This window comes from Lepidochelys kempii, chromosome 15 (genome assembly GCF_965140265.1).
Source record: "Lepidochelys kempii isolate rLepKem1 chromosome 15, rLepKem1.hap2, whole genome shotgun sequence".
NCBI classification, from domain to species: domain Eukaryota; kingdom Metazoa; phylum Chordata; order Testudines; family Cheloniidae; genus Lepidochelys; species Lepidochelys kempii.
In genome coordinates, this window is record NC_133270.1 from 29,149,253 (window position 1) to 29,168,699 (window position 19,447).

General features: G+C 45.2%; 1 protein-coding gene across 2 annotated transcripts in view; it reads right to left on the minus strand.

The window, feature by feature from the left end:
- Positions 1–19,447, minus strand: part of SSH1 (slingshot protein phosphatase 1) — a 62,101-nt gene that overhangs the window by 32,993 nt on the left and 9,661 nt on the right. Inside the window, exon 1 of one of the 2 annotated variants that reach the window (XM_073312366.1) lies at positions 4,493–4,535. The exons of the other annotated variant lie outside the window; for it this stretch is intronic. The gene's annotated coding sequence lies outside the window, so the exon portion shown is untranslated. Of the gene's footprint in view, positions 1–4,492; positions 4,536–19,447 lie in introns of those variants that run through there. 2 annotated transcript variants of the gene reach the window in all.

Consider the following 19,447-nt stretch of genomic DNA (forward strand, 5'->3'; position numbering starts at 1 on the left):
GTAAAGCTTCCACTGACAGCAGGCCAGGCTCCGATATGTGCAAAGGTGCGAGGCTATTTCCCCAAGACTGAGAGGAACATGGATCTGAGAACATAACTAACAAAATCAGTAGTTACAGTAAGGGTCAGCTCAAGTCTAATTACATGTTATCATGATGTACTGGTGAGCATTTGCCATTTGTGTCAGTGTCCATTTCTAAAGTTAGCATTTCCCACAACACTGAAAATCAGCATCTACAAAGCTAGTTTTTGGTTACCGATGTTACTGCTTACATTGCATTTCTTCTAAGGATCGAGACATCAAGTAATGATCTTTACAAGGCAGGTCCCTCATTTTAGACCCAAATTTGCCTCCATCGCATACCACAGAACCTGGGGTTCTCATCTTTCTTTATTATTGTCAATTATCTACGAAGCTAAAACACTGCATTGTGAGACTATGACTGGAGGAAATTATTTATGCTACAGAAATCAACCCTATGCAGGTCAAAGCTCCCTGAACTATCTGCCCTATCTTTTTCCTTGGCCTTATTTTGGGTCTTTGTCCCGGGGAGGAGCTCACACTCTGTTGCTCAATTCTAAGCGAGGACTTCCAAGTGAAAGACATGGAATTACGGCATTCCGCTTCTCCCCTCTCTGGGAATACAGTGGTGTCTCCATCCCTTCTTTCCAGGTGCATTGGGGCTGCCCAGGCTAGTTCAATCAGGTTTAAATCTTAATTTTTGATTGGTTTGAAAGTTAGTGAAAATTCTGTCACTCAAGGTTTCCAAGGTTATGTTTCTTAGAACAGTAAGTGAGAGCCTTACGGCATGGTCATACTCTGAGAAGTGACTGAAAACAGCATTTCTACATTTACTCTCTTACAGTGACTCTATATCACACTAGTTCAGTTTACTAGTAAAACAAAGTTTTTTCTAACTGGGAGACATGTAAATTGTGCCTAGGATCTGAAACTCAAGCTGTGATCTTTTTGACTTGTACACCACCAGGAAGAGGCTCTGCAACTGGAATTTAGTTAATTCCATTCATCATGTGTGCACCACAGAAGAATCCAGCTCTCTCTCCCATAACTGCGTTGGTTCTGCTGCACTAATGGGAGAGTAAAGTAGTCAAAAGGGTAGAGAGTTATATAAGAATAGCATCACTAACATGAACAGCTCTGACTCTGAATACGTTCTGGGAGCAGATCTGCTAAGGAACGTACCACCTTTATAGTCATGCTTCTGACTGTAACTCATCCTCCTCCAGTTGTACATAAGAGGAAAGAACAGTTAAAATAACCCACAGCTAAATACTTAGCGGCAGCCCTGTCTCGAGAAACTTGGGAAACAGTCTCCAAATCAAATTCCTTTACATTTCCCTTTGGAAAATGGGAAATGTACACAGTACAATATATTTACCCCTGATAAAACAATGACTGTGAAATCTCTATTTGAGACAAAGATAAACTGATGAAGACAGGATTCTGTCCCCACACTAGTAACCATAGCTCGGGTGGGTCATCTTTGTCTGATATTTCCCTCTGCTGTAGTGATGGCAGTCAATACATCTCTTACAATAAAGAGGAGAATTTCCAGTTGCAGGGAAATGAGAATGTTGCATTATCTAATGTTTATGAGATCATCCCACATTTCGGGACCAGTGTGAAATCATAGTAAAAGGGCAACTCGCCTGAGATGATTTTTGTGGCCATGTATTCATCTACATGAAAATGAAGGTGGAGAAGTCAAACAACTCACTGAACACAAGAAGTTAAAAAAAAAAATTCATGCACATTTATCGGACATGGCCCCAGCCTCACAAAAGACAGCTCTCTGAAAAGCACACAGTTCATATTTCCCTACCACTAACTGCTCTCATGTCCCCACATAACCCTTTTTGATAGTGGATTTCAAATATCCAGCGATCCAATACATCAACATGTCAAAGCTCCCCTTTGTGAAAGCTCTTATTTTAGAAATTTTATTATAATGCGAATGCTGCCCAACACTATCCCAAAGATACACTCTAAGAACATGGGCTTCCTGCAAAAGAGATTTTTCTGTACTTTCTAACATTTCAAGCAACTGTTCCGGAATACAGCTAACAAATGAAAACAAAAGAAAAAAAAAAGAATATTCCAACTCATTTCTACATTGGTTCTTAAAAAGGAGCACATTTCTAAATCATGTTATTTTGATAAAAGCAACAGAACTCATTTCCAGATCTCAGTTACCATTATCTCTGCAAGAGACAGAGGATTTTTCAGGTGTTTCAGTAAAATATGTCTTTAAAAAAAAACAAAAACCAATATCCCACCCCCCACTACACAACAAACCCTAACCTGCTGAGCCTGAGCAGCCCTGGCAATGCTCAAGTGAGCGACATTTGGTAGCAGAATAAAAACAAGTGGCATGTACATACTAATTTGGACTGGATTTCTTTGAACAGCAGAAGCACTGTGCTGGCCCAAGAGACAGGCAGAAGTCAATAAAACCAAAAAGATTCATAACCAACTGTTAAACTCACATCCTTTTGCTTCTAAACCCTTAGAAAAAAAAAAGAAAAGAAAGATAGACCGCATATTCTGTGAGGAGCAGAGAAATCTCTTGTCCGTTGATGCTACCCAGGAACTGGATGACTTTTAGAGAACACTGTCTTCCACTGATATCCTGGCTTGAAAAAGCACTTGTCCTAACATATCCTGATGAAAGAGGGCTATTCAAAGGGGGAAAAAACAGCTGAAGCTTGTTTAATCATTTCCCCTCCTACAGACTTTTTTTTTCCTTTGCACACTCTGGAAGCAACACAGCACAGATCAGAAAATGCAAAGCCAAACAACGGGGCTCCAAATAAACGCCAAATTCATTCGGACATCACTAGATAAAAAGTGTCACATTGACTGATGACGATTTGTTTTTCATAACCATACACTGCATACCAATACAGCAATGTAGCTATAAGAAAAGCATCAATTTAAGTCTTTCCTTGCTTACAGTATGGCTACCAAAGTTTGCTTCGTTCTTTTACAGGGTGAAGCATGAGTAACTGAGATACTCGTAAAATGAAGCCTTTCAGACAGTTTAGTATTGTTGTTTGTTCGCAGCTGGTCACAAACAAAGTCGCTGAAGAAGGCATCTTACAAATCCTTGACTAATTGTCAAGGGTTTTTTTACAGGCATGAACCATCATCACATGCTTACATCAAGCAAGTACCACTGGGTTAACCAAAGGAAGAAGCTGCTTCTGTACGTTTTTTGCCCTGCCTGCCCCTCTCAACTAGGAAACACACCAGGCAGAAAACAAAACCACCCACCCACACACACCAAATTCTCACCAGTTCTGTCCCTTTCCAAGAGGAGTCACTTCAGGCTCTGGACTAAATACAATGCTCAGAGTCTAAGTGACATTTGAGGGGCAGGGAGGGTTTTGAGGGTGTCAGGAAATTTGGGTTCTATACCCAGCTCTGTCACGGACCTCCAGCCTCAGGAAATTCACTCATCTCTCTGTGTCCCAGCTTCCCAGTCTGTTATTGGGGGACAAGAATATGACCCTGCCCTCAGAGGTGTGAGGCGATATTCACTAGCATCTGTAAAATGCTTTGAGAGCCCCGCTGTGAAGATGTTGCCATGTCATGTATTACAATTGATAACCTTCTCTGTCAGGAAAGCAGGGGTTCTCCAACCCTCATGGCAAAGAACCTTGTGACATGGTGGCTGGCATCCTCTCTAAAGTCACAACAGGGCAAATCCAGGAAAATTCCAGCAAGTTCAAGTCAGCGGAGCTATTTCAGATCTACACCAGAGGGCGAGCAGTATGTGTCCCATTGTTTACAAGTGTGAGGACCTGCGGGTCCAAGTTCTGTAGTTCCTCTGATATTTATGCTACTTTGCCCTCCTCGTATAGGGCCTTTATCCGTACATCTCAAAGTATTTTACAAACTGGGTAAATAGGACCCCCCCGCCCACATTGCAGGTGGGGAAACTGAGGCACAGAGGGCCAGTTGCTTAAACTACAGAAACACAGCAACTCAGTACTTTTACCCCAGTTTCTCCTGACTTACAGTCCTCGGCTCTAACCACTGACCCACACGGCCATTCACATTTTAAAGAAAAATATTTACTGCTGTTTCAAAAAGTTACTCACAAGGACAAGGCTGCAGACACACTGCAATTACATTTCAATTGTTTAAAGAGACAATTTGCGGCACTTTCTGATCATTTCAAAACCTGTCTCCTTATGGCCCCAAATATAAAAAAAAGCAGTTTAAGTCTTTTAAAAATACTTCGTCTTTGACCTCAAGACAAAACGCATGTCATTGAACGGATGCTCACAGCTGGCAGCATAACCCAATTACATAACGTTCCCTGACAGGCTCATTTTGACATCATGCCTTAGGCAGTGGTGCACAGTGGGCACAAAACTTGCACGCTTAGGGTATTTTAGGGAAAGATCGCATATTGGTAATGACTGTGCATTACAGGATACAGCACAACACTGTATCTTCAACTCACATTTATCCAACTCCCTTCATCTCGGAGTAAATGTCCATACTCAGCACAGAGGTCATTTCATTCACAAGGGAGAGGCACCTCCAGGGTAGAAAGCAGCAGCTCCTTAACAGTTTAGGACAGGAAGTAGAAAAACATATCTAACTGAAACTGCACGAGGAATTTAAGATGGCAGAACTTAATCACCAGAGTTTATGTTTGCCCAGAATACTCTGACTCTTACTAAAACTGTCATGGGATCTTTAATGAACATAATGGTCAGGGACTTTGTTTTTAAGTTTCACTGCAATAAAGCATCTTTAGCATCACAGAGCCTCCTAGGGCATGATGAGCTGATTATCACTGCATTTGCGGCTGATCACATCTGATGAAGTACACTGAGGGCAGCTGGAGTTCAGATTCAATTACTTAGAATTGTGGTCCAACTAGTCTCTAAAAGAATAACGGAAATTCTGAGTCTCAAACTTTATTTTCCCAATTTCTGAACTATTGCGGCAGACTTCCACACCTTCTGGCTAAGCATTACCATCAACCTCCCCGCAGAGACTGCATACTCTGGCCACAGGAAATGGTGATAGAGGATCTTTGTTCCACTGGATAGGAAACTGCAGGGGAGAAATCACACATAACTAACCTTCCAGCTCCTTGCTCACCCGGTCAGCAATTCTCTCCCATTGTTCTGTGTCTTGGCTGCAGCACCACTGAAGGAACTGTGCTCATTGAGCCTCCTTCAAGTTAAGGTCTGTAAATGACGGATAATTGGCTATCATATTTAGGGTGTCAGCTTCTGTGAAGAAGCCTGTATTCTGGATGTCCCGAACAGTTTCAGGGCCTCCTCCCAAATTTGAGCCCAGAGAAATACTCCCAGGATGCTCTTTTTCTATTTCAGTTAAACTTTAATCATGGGCAATGGTTCCTCTATAGCCTCTGGCATGTACTTGTATAGCTTGGACAGCCTTTTGCCCTCCAGAAACTTGGTAACCAGGCCTTCCACAGGCACAAAGCCACGCCTTATTTCCAATGCACTCTGTCAAAATCAAGATTCATAACTACCTCCTGGTCAATTTAAAGATGTGTACGTGTAGGATGGGGGAGAAGGACATGAGTCCTTTAGTGCTAGCCCACAGCCCAGCAGCGAAGCACACAGCCTTAATCCATTGAACAGACAAGTCCCCTAACCTCAGCAATTTGATCAGGCATGTGACCTCCACATGGTCAAAAGCATTTTCAACAACCATTGATGCTGCAATCCCTAGGCTGCTCCCATCCAGCATGGAGAATAATGAGCACTTTCTCCATGTTCTCCAACAGGCTCTGCCCCCCATTGCTCCCCCCTACCCCGTTACCTGTGGATCAGCGAGCTCGCACCTGATCTCATCTAGCAGTGACCATCACTAGCCTAGAGCTGCCAAACACCACACAGAACGTCTGCCTCCTCATTCCAAAATACAAGAGGGGGCAGATTCATCTAAAAGAGAGTCTGGCTCCAGGAGAATTAAAAGGTTTCCAACAAAAGGAGGACTTTACATGGTATATTTGACAATATCTGGCCAAATCCAACCTTAGCATTCACTCGTTCACGGCATGGGCGTTGTGCCTCTGTGTGCCATGGCAGAATCCACCCCATCATCTTTAGATGAAACAAATACACATTTCTACCAATCCCACCCCCTACCTTGTTACACTTGAGAACACCCCACAGAATAACAGCTGCCTATCTTCACATGATCTTCTGCTCCCCATTCCCAAGCTAATTAGTTCAGGGGAAATCAGTTTCCAAGCTCCGCTGTTAAAAACACTTGCTTTGTAACTATGCCTTTGGCAAAGGAGGCTCCAGCTATCTTTCCTTTTCTGTTCAGTCCAGTCATTGGCTCAGAAAAGCCAAAATATCTCAAGGCAATTCTGCAGCAAAATGTAATGGAGCCCTTTGCTTAGTTTCCCCAGTTGCACTCCTAGAAGTGTGAGATACCACCCAGGCCCCCTTCACAGCACATTCACAGGGCTGTTTCCAAATGGCTGAACCACCTCACAAGTTAGTCTCTTAGTGAAGTCTGACCCATTAGCGAAGCCAGTTAAGGAGCAAACTTGCAGACTTCTTGAAACATTGAAATGCAAACAAAATATAAGGGGTGATTCAGGGAACCAAGTATCAGGAAGATAAACGTGTAGCAATACATTTCCTGCTTCTTCAGCCAAGAGGACAATTAAAGTGCACTGACTGCTTGCTTTGGCTTGATATGAGATAATCAGCGAACACTTCCTGGCCAAGATAGGGGCCTTTGGAAGGGGTTTTATGTGACACAGTAGAGCTGGTGGAAAATTAACTTTATAGCTACTCATTTACATGTTCCTGTAAAATCTGTGAAATAGAAATTAGAACCCTTTAAAGCAACAGCAGCTTATTTCTCCACTTTTCCTACTTTAACAAAGTGCATCATATATTTAAAATGTTTATTTGCTCTGTGTAACACATACTATCGTCTCAGTAGTACAGAAAGCCTGGCATGCCCCAGCAAATAAAATACAATGGAGTCTCCTTTATAAAGCTAATTGATAGCACTGTAGTTCCCATTTTCTGCTTAAACACAATGTGTTATGGAACAACCCAGTACCTAATGATCTGCATTGCCATGCAAAAGACTTGGTTAAATTTCTTGGACCAGAAGAAAAGGAAATGCTCAAGGGACCAATCTCAATCTGTTTTTTACCCTTCACAAGTGAGATTCTACTATAGAAATATGGACACTGCAAGAGGTGCTAAAAATCCACCATGGTTTGTTTTCACTCTCCAAATATGGGCACACCTGACCTCCTGCTGTGAACAGTGCACTACAAAGGGCTATTTCCAGCACACAGAAGCACTCTCAATAGAGCTCCCTTTAGAGGACATTCAGAGCACTCAGACCTACATTTTGAAGAGTGGGCCATATCTTGGATGCCCAATGTGACACATCTAAGGCCTGATTTTCAGAGCCACTGAGCACCCACACTCCCTCTGCAGTCAGTGGGAGCTGCCGGTGCTCAGCACCTCTAAACCCCCCCAGAACGTACGTCTCAAATCAGGCACTTGAAATTAGGGGATATTTTTAAAATATTTTGTCTTTGTGCATTTCATTACCCGCTCCTGAGATGGTAAAGCTCTTCCCATCTCTTTGGCTGAACTAGAGATTGCTAAAGCAAGCCCTACCCAGACTGCCTAAGCTGAAAACAGGTTACTACAATGAAGGGGCCTTAGGTGTGAGAGGTGCTCCAAACCAACGGAAGCCCTGCCTCAGAAAGAACCCCCTCACCTTACTAAAAGGAAGTGGAACTGGAAATACACTCTTACATGCACCAATCTGGCCACAATAGCAAATGTTCTCTTTCCAAGAGACAGACAATCCTGTACCCCAAGATCCAGTGTGTGCGGGGAACAGCAGGGCTTCCCCAGCACCCCCATCAGCAACTCACATCAGATAATGCAAGAAAATTCCAGCCCTCTGGTGCATTTCAAGTCAAAAAGGGGGCTAGTGAGCAAGAAATCCTGGCAATCTTCACTCTAAATGTTTTTAACACTCCAGCAACAAAAGGAGTTTCTGAGCCTGTATTGTTTGGCTGAAAGGCGTAGGCTGCATTCACAGCACAAGAATGCTAAGAAGCATTTCAGACACTGTAGGCCATTCACAGCACCAGATACAAACTCTCTTTCAGAACAAAAAGGAAAAAGAAAAATGAAACCAATCATTAAACCCACCAAAGCTTATTCCCCAGCATAAATGGACCTACAGTGACATGCTTCGAGTCAGTCCAGTGTACCTCGAGATTGCTACATCACGCTTCACATATTCACCCCAAGTTCAACCGTGGATGCCAGAGCACTGGAGGGGGAAGGGCAAGGAAACACACGTTTACCACAGTGCTAAAGCGCCCCCATTTGGAGCACATTAGTGTGTCTCATGCACGCTGTCTGCCCGTCCATTATGGACCCAAAGGAACAGGGGTTATATTTTCAAAAGCACCAACATCCCATTTTCAGAAATGACTTAGGCACTTAGGAGCCTGACTTCCACTGAGACTTAGGGTATGTCTGCGCTTCAATTAGACACCCACAGCTGGCCTGTGCCAGCTGACTCAGGCTCATGGGGCTGGGGCTAAGGGGCTATTTAACTATATCGTAGAGTAGACGTTCAGACTCGGGCAAGACAGCAGGCTCTAGGACCCTGCGAGGTTGGAGGGTCCCAGAGCTTGAAGGACTACACCGCAATTAAACAGCCCCGTGAGCTCAAGTCAGGGTGTCTAATTGCAGTGTAAACACACCCTATGGCACCTCAACCTCTTCTGAAAATTGGACTTAGGCACTTTTGAAAATTTTACTCTGTGTTTTTAAAATGGCTGGCAAGAAGCTTATGAACCAGCTGCATAGTGTATTATTTCAGGAACATCTTCCTGGCTCCTCCCCCCAACCACCACCACCAAATTCTGCCCAGATTGGTTTCCCTAGACCTCCCTGGCAACATACTCCCCTAGCTGCTCCTTCTGCCCTACCTGCCTCAGTCTCCGGTGTTACCCTCCCGGCTCTCCTCTGGACTCCATAGCTGGAGAATGCTCTTTCATGTGTGCTGCCCGCTGACCTGGAGCTCTCTGGAAGTTCTTCATCACCTTCTTCTTTGAGGCAGCCTCCCTCCACTCCTTGGTAAACAAGTGACCTTGGCAGAGCTCATGCTGACCCAGTGTGTTAAGATGCTCACAATACCTTGCAGCTACACAGCACCCTTCACCTTCAGATGACAACAGGATTCACCCATATTAACTAAGCCCCATAATCCTGCCAGGAGATGGGGTCACAGACCTTCCATAGAGGAGTCAAGCAAGGCACACTGGCAATTTAGTAAATTAGCCAGGATCATTCAGTGAGTCAGTTACAGAGCCAGGAAGTGAACCCAGGAGACACCATGTCCCTATATTAGTATGCAACACCTTGGCTTGTCTAAGGCCATACATCCGGCACTGCTCTGCCATGCACATTCAGCCCCTTGGGATATCCCCTCACTGGTCTCCCATTGCCTTCTGCGCCATATTCAGGGCTCATCACTCTTGCCTCCAAGACCCTCCACAACTTCCCTCCTTCCACTTCCTCCACATTCCCAGCCCCTCAACAAACTGCACCCCACTTGTGTCCTCCCCCCATACTTGCCTTTATGCTGCCCTCTGCCAGGCTTCCACCCCTCAAAACACATTTCTTCCAGGAGGTCAACAGGTAGTGGCATAGTCTTACTGGCCTCACTCTCAGCCTTCCTCCAGACCTCTCCCTGGGTTTGTCATCCCTTCCCACTGTTCTTGTCTTAACTCGCTGGGTGTAAGCTCTCTGGGGCACGGTCTCTGCCCTCACCTGTACTGTACAGAACGCACATTTATAGCGCTATGTCAGGAATAAACAATAACCGTCCTGCAGGCAGACCTGACTAGCCTCCTTCTCAGCCTCAATGGCACACATCACTCTCCTCCTGCTTGACAGGAAAACCTCACGCTGAATTGTTCGCAGGGAAAAGCGTTGCGGGCCAGGTGCAATGCCAGCACGCTCAGAGGGATTAGAGAAGTGACTCCAAAAATCCAGCTCCCAGGCTCATCAGCAAGCCAGAGCTCTGTGCTCCAGCTCTGTCCCTTTTACTTCCAGTGGAGCGGCGAGCTCAGCAAAGCTGGCACAATCAGCTCCTAGCAGGAAGGGGCAGCCTGGGTTGCTCCCCCAGGCAATGAAGGAGCAGCTTTGGTAAGCCCCTCAAGCTAGAATTGTATCTGAATGCAGGGAAGGGAAGGTGGAAAAACCTTTGGGATTCCAAGACGGACACAAAAACAAGCTAGCAGAGCGACTACAAATGGCTAGAGAAGAGAAAATTCTAAGAATCCCCAGTACTTTGGCGGGTGAAAAGCCAAACAAAACTACAGACTGTTTTACAAGAAAAGAAAAACTACGCATTGTGCCCATCCCATTAATAACACAGTTCAAAAAGGCAAGAGGCCCATCACAGCATCAGGCAAGTATGCAACAGACTTGGAACGAATGTTTTTAATTGCAATTACCATTTCTGAGCTTCCCGCTGAAAAATGACATCATTTGTGACACCAGCTGCCTCAGAGTCCAGTGTCAGATATTTTAAAAGCCTCTCTGCTTGCATTAGTGCTCATTGAACAATAATAAACAAGCGGTGCTTTTCCTTTTTTATACATTAACCCTTAAGATGACATTTCACCCTATGACCACAAACACCAAAGCATTCACTTGTCTGGCCGTCTGCAAAGCGCCAGCATTCTAGCATGGGCGTGAGCACAGAATGGGGAAAGGGGACTCCAGAGTCCCGTGTCCAAGGTTTCAGCCACAAGATCATCCATCCTTTCCTAACCACCTAACAATTCAGAATAGACCTGTATGGTTTTGCTTCTTGCAGCTGTCTCAACCGCCACACACCTGCTTATATTGCTAGGTACACAGGGGCAAAACACCCCCCAGTGCTGTCCCTTGCACAGTATCACAGTCCAGACTGATCTGAAGAGATCCTGGCTACAACGTGGCAGAACAGCTATGGGAAGGGGACTATCAGTAAGTTCAACAAAACAAAGCAAAGACACAGTGGGGCAGCTTTGTAGCCTAGGGCAGACTTTGCTCCCCAATGCCCTGGTGGTCTGTAGCGAGCCAGCTAGGCACATGGTGCTGGCTTGCCTCCTTATTTCCAGCTCCAGACTGTATTAAAAGAACTGAAAAAACAGTCAATGCTTTCCGAGTGTTTTGCCATGTAAACAATTGCTATAGATGCAGCGGGGTTGTGTGAGGGGAGGGAGACCACACAACCGGGAATGGTAGGGGAGGTGTCCATGAGAAAAACTCTGTTACACTGCTCCCTGCTAGAGAACAGTTTGGAACGCTTGGCCTAGCAGACAGTGCTGTGCATTAGTGCCTCAGAGAGTGAGGGTCAGGAATGCTGCTTCTCAGGCAGGAGCGAAATCTGCTCCTCTCTCAGCCAAGCAGCCAGCACACTGACCAATCTGCCTCCATTCCGTTCCCAAACTCATTATTTTAAACCTTTAAACTATTTTATTCGTCACCTGCCCTTTGCCAGCGGCTCCCAACCTCATGCCCCCATAGCCACTGAGAAGGGGAAGGTGAGGCTGGGTGGCCAAGCACAGGAAGGTGAATAATAGTTTCCAGGATTAAGAAACAAGACCACAAATGGAATGAGCAGTGGTCAGCCACTAACAGACAGACAACAGTGCAGAGAGTGATGGAAAACCCCAGCAACACAGCAGTGCATCTGCCCAGAAAATGCAGAGCTGATGGGTTTTAGAACGATTCCAAAAAAGGCAGCAGAGGCCAGGGCATATCTGACACATCAGAGATGTGTACAAAATAAACCCAGCAAAACCAGGCAGAGTAACTGAGCAAAAGCCAAAAACCCTCTCATCTAGATCAGCCCAGGCCAGCACTTTCCCTAGTGGCGCACTGCAGAGCAGCACTGAAGCGTCCCAGGCTGCCTGCCTTCCCAGCAGCAGGGAGAGTACAGCCCCCATGCTAGGTAACGAGGAAAGCCCAAGAAAACAATAGCCTGTGACAAAGCCAGCCCATGATGTAGTGGAGGTGGGTGGAAATCTTGGGGCCACCCCCCAACCACCTATCTTTTAAGACCAGAGCAAGGGCCGCCAACTTGAAAGAACCAAGAGAGCATTGTTACAAAGTTGTGGTGGGCTGGAAGCGGGAAATGCCCACACACCAGGTATGCTCTGAGCAGCCCCAAAGGAAGTGGGCAATGCTTGGATGCTTGCTTTGGAAGTGGCCACTTGGACTGGGGAGAGGCAAACACACACGCTGGCAGCGTTCCAGGAATGATCTGGCTAGAACATCGTGGCAAATTGGCTGCGTTTTTGGAGATGCTGAGACCCTGCAGCCGTCTGCCCATTGGCGAGAGCGGGGCTATTTTCTGTCACTCACACAGACCCCTAATCCCATAGCAGGTGCCTTTGCTAGTGATCTTTACAATGTGGATTTCTACAGGAAAAAAGCAAAGAGGAGCTGCTGTGATTGTAGCAGTTCTGTCAACGTAGGATGGACAGTAAACAGCAACCGTAACAGGGTGTTCTTCTTCCGACTGAATGTGGCTGCTCATAACCCTCCAAACCAACGCAGCTGGAGCTTCTCAAGCTGCCCACCAGCTCCCGTAAAGGGGTACAACCAGGCTTACGGTATCACCTACTCAAAAGGAAAGTTCTTTCCTACCACCACCACCTGAGTTCTGCACTATCTACCATTAAGCCAGTCTAGCTTTATCCATCCCCACTCTAATTTAATTCACCACTCAGTCGCTCCCTGTGTTCCACAGAGCTGGTCAGCACACTCGCTTTGACTGTTGCCCCTGACCGTGGCCTCAGTCCTACAAGGGGGTCGAGCACTCCACACCCCACTGAACAATACATACAGCATCTTCAAGATCAAGCCCTAAAAGAGAGAATCAGCTACAGGAAGGGCATTGTCTACGAGGTCTCTCTGCCTCTGGAACCAGCCAGCCAATATGAACTGCCAGAATCTGTTCACCCCCTGGTCTTGCTGCAAACACTATTTGCTAAAAGAAAAGGAGTACTTGTGGCACCTTAGAGACTAACCAATTTATTTGAGCATGAGCTTTCGTGAGCTACAGCTCACTTCATCGGATGCATACCGTGGAAACTCTGAAACCTGTCACTATTTGCTAAGACTCTGGGGGAAGACACAGGGTTTGAGTGTGAGGGGTCAGGGCGTACTTTCTGCTCCAAATTATAGGTCGTTTGCACTGATGTAGTTGTGTTGAATGGGAGCACAGTAATGGATGTCTGTGTGGATTTGATTCCAATGACCTGGGGGGAGGGGGTGCGAGAGCAGCAGGGAGGTGCCTTTTTTGTATTTACGTGGGTTAAATAATGGCTGCAGTTTGCTTCCTTTTAGCATTTCATTCGCACTAGCATGGTGCTGTTGCTTTGCCGCTTCAGAGGCAGCAGAGGGATTTTTAAATCTTGTCTAAAGAAAAAAACAACCACAAAGCCCTTTCCATTGAAATGAAACAAAATCCATGAAGACGCCCTGCCTGTATTAGGTTTTTTACAACTGGTTTTTAGAACAATATTTGTTAGAGAAACATGCCGACCAAGCCTAGAAAAAGAAAAACCTTTTTTAAAAAATGGTGACCGTATTTTTTGTTGCAGGGACGGCCTTCGTGAAAGAAGTGAGCTTGTAGGAGGAGTCTGAAGCCACCCATCACCTTCCCTGCACACGCCACACCTGATGTCTGAATAGCAGGTCTCTGGACTGGCAATGGAGTGGCCGCCTGGAGCCTCCTGCTGAGACTCTGCCCGCGTCTGTATAACCACACAGTGTTGCTCAGCTGCGAGCAGGCGACCGATGGAGACGCCACCTTCCCAGCCGTTGTTTAAGCCGGGGCTTTTTCCTACTCCACTTTTTTCAAATGTTCCTGCACCAGACAGCGTGGAATGTGAAACCCTAATTATAACTTTGCCATTTTCCAAGGCCACACCCACAGGGCAGACGGTTACAAATGGTCAGGGGCCTGAGAACTCATTTCCCCATTGTACAGTGCACGCTAAGGCAGGCTGCAGCAGCCTTGTCAGGATATGATTCAGCATCCTGTTTTGAACATTTAATACACTCTTCAACTTCTGCCTCTGGATCTCCCACCGACTCACTTTAAGGCAACAAATAGTGGAGCGAAGTAGCTAGACAAGTACACAGTGAGGCTACTGTCTTACCAAATAAATGCTCAAGATAGCCACTCTGACTTCCCCAAGCCCCAACATCCTCCCCAGCCCAAAGGCTCAGAGTCAGTCTGGTCTGTTGTTAAAATACAACTAGTCTATTCTTCCCTCACTGCATGTACACAATTCCTTATACACTTAAAGGGACGTTTGTCAGGCAGTTTGGACAAAACAATTACATTAAAAAAGGTGTGTGAGTGTGTGTGTGTGCGGGGGTTATAAAAATATTTAAAGATACATGTGTATTCACTAAAGTATATAAACATCCCTGTGCTGCGCTGGGATCGTAAACACAGCACAAGACTAGCAGGGGAAAACAACAAGCTGAAACGAAGCAGTCTTTTTTCACAACCAGAGCTAAGTGAAGTGCAAAAAGTAAACAAGTAGCAGAATGGAGAACAGTAAATTGGATTTTTAAAGTTCTTTGAGTTTCAATTACTTAAGGTACTATTGGTATCACGGGGAAGAATTTTTTAAATATGATTTTAGTTTAATCACCTCCCTGTTTATACACAAGCATGAGAATATGCTTGGAAGGAACTTGCTTGCAGCAAGTTTTTCTGCTGTCGATTACAGAGCAGTTTGGTGACTTCTCTAAATCCAAAGATTCCATCAGACACACAAAGCCAAAGTACAGAAGGGTACAAATTCACCCTGGTGTAACTCCAATGCCTTCAATGGTTTCCAAACCACAATCAGAAAATAGGTTTCAGAGTAACAGCCGTGTTAGTCTGTATTTGCAAAAAGAAAAGGAGTACTTGTGGCACCTTAGAGACTAACCAATTTACCATCAGAAAATAACTTTCTTTTATTAAACAACAACAAAAGCGAGTGTTCGGCTAGTTATTAACCAGTATGGTCTCTTAAAGCAGAGCATGTTCATTTCTGACCAGGTAACCCACTGGAATAGTTGAGTACTCAGCCATGTAAATCATTGAAAGTCGAAGACAGGGGAAACAATGCTACTTCCTCATTACATTTTTAAAGCTAGATCAACTTATGGTAGCTTCAGAGGTGATAAAAAGTCCTATATATGAGACAGCTGAAAGGTATTGAATGAAAGCAATAATTCTTAACACATACACATCACTTTGCATCTCAGAGCGTTTTACAAAGATGACAAAGTATTATCTCCCATTTTACAGATGGGTAAAATGAGTCTCAGGATAGGTTAGGTGACTTGGCCAAGGTCACAGAGTGAGTCAGTAGCAGAGCAGGGATAGGGGAGGAAAGAACTCTTTCTAGTCCCTGTCCTGTTCTCTATCAACTGGATCACACTGCCAGCAATGTGTAGCATTTCACTGGTATAGATACTGTATTGCACACTCAACTGAAGTCATCCTGAACAGCACAAGGTCTACAGGAGTTCGTCAAAGCCTTCATGGGTAGATAAGGGCCCAATCCTGCAAACCTTTATTTACACATCAAACCCCATTTGAAGGATCTGCTCCTTAACTGTTATTTTAAAAAGCTCTAAGAACCCAGTCCTGCAGGCTCGGAAATGCAGGACTGGGCCATAATTGTTTCATATAATGTTCTTTTTCAAAATCAGCAGCATATTTCCTGGCCTGCCCTGCTCCCCGCTCCCAGAAGCACCAGTTTCTCAGTGTTTACAACTTCAGAGCTATCTTCCCCCAAAGGCACATTCTTCCAGTCAGAATCCTCTGCCATGCTGTGGACAAATTTAATTTGCATTGTTATTGCTTTAGCTTTCTAATCTTCTGCCTCTACCAAAGTAGAGCGGCTAGCCTCAGAGCTCCATCAGGCACACAGACAACAAAGAGAGCAGAGACCCATGCAGCTTTACCCCTTCTTCCAAGGACGCTCCATAAAAGCACCGCCTACAGTTTACTGTTTGGTAAAGAAGTGAGAGGTGCCCAGGTGTGCTCAGGATAACTGGAACGGGAGGCGGGCAGAGGATCCAGGCCCATTTACAGGTCTGTTTCACCGAGAGACTTGTCTTTGGTCTACCTTTACTTCCCAGGCCCAGTGCTGCCCCAACACAATTCCTGTATGTAGCCATCAGGCTCGGTGGAGACTCCAACAGCCGCATGGCTCTCAAAAGGAGTTGTGGGGCTGCAGAAGCATTGCGTAACCATTTCAGACATGGCTCCTACCCCTCAGTCTGTGAAGAAGCAAAGACACAATGCAGAGACTGCTATGAGACTAGACGCTGCAGGAACACGTGCACTTAGGCCTGGAAGGGACCTCCTGGGTCATCAAGTCCAGTCCCTACTACAGCAGGGACACAATGCCATTCAAAACCTTATCAAGCACCCTCTGAAAACAACTTAGGTTGTTTGCACCCAACTCCTCCTATTGGGAGGCTGGTCCAAAACCTCCCTCCTCTGAACTTTCTGCTCATTTCCAGCCTAAATTCATTCATGGCCAGTTTATACCCATTGGCTCCTGTATCACCACAGTCCTTCAGCTTAAATAGATCGTCTCCTTCCCTGGTGTTTACCACCTGATGTATTAATAGAGAGCAACAAGGTCCCTTCTCAGCCTTTGGTTTGCTGCACGCTTAGCATGGGGTGAGTTAAACTGTGGCAGTCTAACGCACATGCGCATGACCACGTTACTGTGCTAGTGGGTAGCGGGGTTTCCTTCTGGCTCCTCCAAGGCTGAGGTGCCCCACAATGACCCTAGCTCACTCAATGCAGAGTGGAGCTACCTCCTAGAGCTGTAGTTAATGTTGTCAAACAAAACCAATTCTTTCAAGAGAGACCTTCAGACCAGATCAGAGATCTGGATAGGTATCCCCCAGACAGACCTCAACGCATCATGGCTCTAACGTCATCCTCTGTGCAGGCAATCAGTGTCTGAAGGCACCCACACATTGTCTCTCTTCAACCACATTCAGAATGTGACTGAAAACCCTATAATTGTGAGCATTATGGAATGACTGGATAAACAAACTTACTGAATATTTGTAATTAAGACAGTGCTTATCTGGATGTATTGGCCGAGTGTATTTGAGCAATAGCCAATATTCAGAATGGGACTGGCTAGGTGGGAAACATTCTCCTTGACTTAGGACAAGACAACCTATTGTCATGGATGATAAAAGGGAACAGGCAAAGTGTAATTAGATGAATTTTCTACATTACAGGATTCGCTTTATGACTCTCCAAGTGACAAACTCTCCCAGTTCTCACGTCACAACAGGGTAAATTCTGGTTTTGAAGTTAGATGAGTTGTACAAAGAAAAAACTACCCGTGTCCTCCAGAACAGCTTAACACAGATGGGTTCTTCCTGTGCAACACTCTTAACTTCACTGAGGGTGCCTCAGTGTAACGGAGAGGAATCGGGGTCTAAAGCCACCTGACTTTCAGAGATGCTGAGCACACATTACTTGGCCATTGAAGTCAACTGGCCTGGTCCTGGAAAATCTTATGCAAAAACTCTAAGCATCTCAGTAGTCCCATTAACTCAGTGAAATCACTCGTGGTTAAAGGTGAGCACACAAGTTTTTTCAGGATCCTGTGGGTGTACAGCATCTCTGAAAAAAATCAAACCACAAATGCACTGTGACGAGGATAGATACAAGAAACAAGCATTCAGCAGCTATGGCAACCCTAAAGACAGAATTACACACAGCAATTTGAAACTTTACCAAAGTATCATAGGCAATGAATCAAATTCATATAAGGGCCAGCAATTTCCTCTGCCTGCAGTGGGGCTTGTCTTTACATATCTGGTGGCAAAAAATGGCTTACAGGAATACACCCAGGACAACGTGAGTATCCTAGCGTATCTCCATTGCTACAATGATCAAACCCTCAACCCCGTACACCCTCCAAGATCCATGGGTCCTAGACATGCTTATTACAACATGTGGTGTACCTCATCCAGAGCACTAAATGCCCCAATAACAACTAAGTGGGTGAAACCAGACAATCACTGCACTCTAAAATGAACGCACGCAGGAAAATGATAAAAGACAAAAACAACCTATCCCCTGTGGGTGAACGAACACCTTTCACAAAGCGATCACTCTACAGCTGACCTCTCAGTCCTCATCCTCAAAGGAAACCTGCACAACACTTTCAAAAGACGAGCTGGGAACTTAAATTCATTACTCTGCTAGGCACTAAAAATCATGGACTGAACAGAGACACTGGATTTATGCTTTATTACAGCAATCTGTAACCCACTAACCTCCCCATTTTTTGTCCTATGGCTGCTGAGGTGTTAATGGGCCTCTCCACCGTGAATGATCCCTTACAATATGTGCTAACTATCTATGCTAAACAATCTGTTCCATCTTGTATTTAGCTGTGACAGAAGTTGGTTCAATAAAATATATTACCTCACCCACCTTGTCTCTCTAATATCCTGGGACCAAGACGGCTACAACAACACTGCATACATGGGGCTGTCTGTAATTCCAAAGAGGAGTTAAGAGGTGCGGCAGCTAGCCCTTTGTGACAGGGGCCGTGGGGGGAAGAAGAGAACCTTCAGCAATTATAGAAGGAACCTGATGGTATGAACACACTGAGCCAACTGTCCTATCACAAATGAAAATTCTGGGACTTTCTGCAGTGAATGAGAAATCTGTTCAGCAAGTTTATGAAAAAGCTGTAAATGTGTAATATCTGATAAATCCTGTATCAGGGAAATTCACCCAGCACTGGCAGACAGATGGACTTTATGTTCCAACCGCTCTTCCTTTTTCTGACTGCTAGGATCCTATGAGGTCTTTTAAGTCACGCACTGCCAAACCCTCTGCCCACCACACGTGACAGAGAACTGCTCTCATGTCAGTCTCTCTCGGTCTAGGATCTCAAAGTTAAGACAAAAATATCTCACTGCCACACCAATCAGGGCCTTCATTTCCTGCAGCAAACACAACCCCGGCTTTAGACTGCTTTTGCAGCAAAAGAACAATGAAGTTGAACAACTCTGCCACCCTATGGGCACAAGGTGGAGTCTCAGTAAGTCACTCTACAGAAAGCACCTTATGAAAGGGGAGACAAACTCCTTCTGTGCAGATGGTTACAATCCATTTTTAAATTTTATTTCATAGGCCATGGTGCCACATAAATTCCCATCAATCTTTTGCACAGCTTCCACTCATCACAGCAAGAGGGTTAGACAAAGATCAAGGGTAGCAACTAATTATTAGGCCTCAGTCCTGCAAATATACATACATTACGCTCTGAGTGGTCAGGGAATCAGACCTTAGT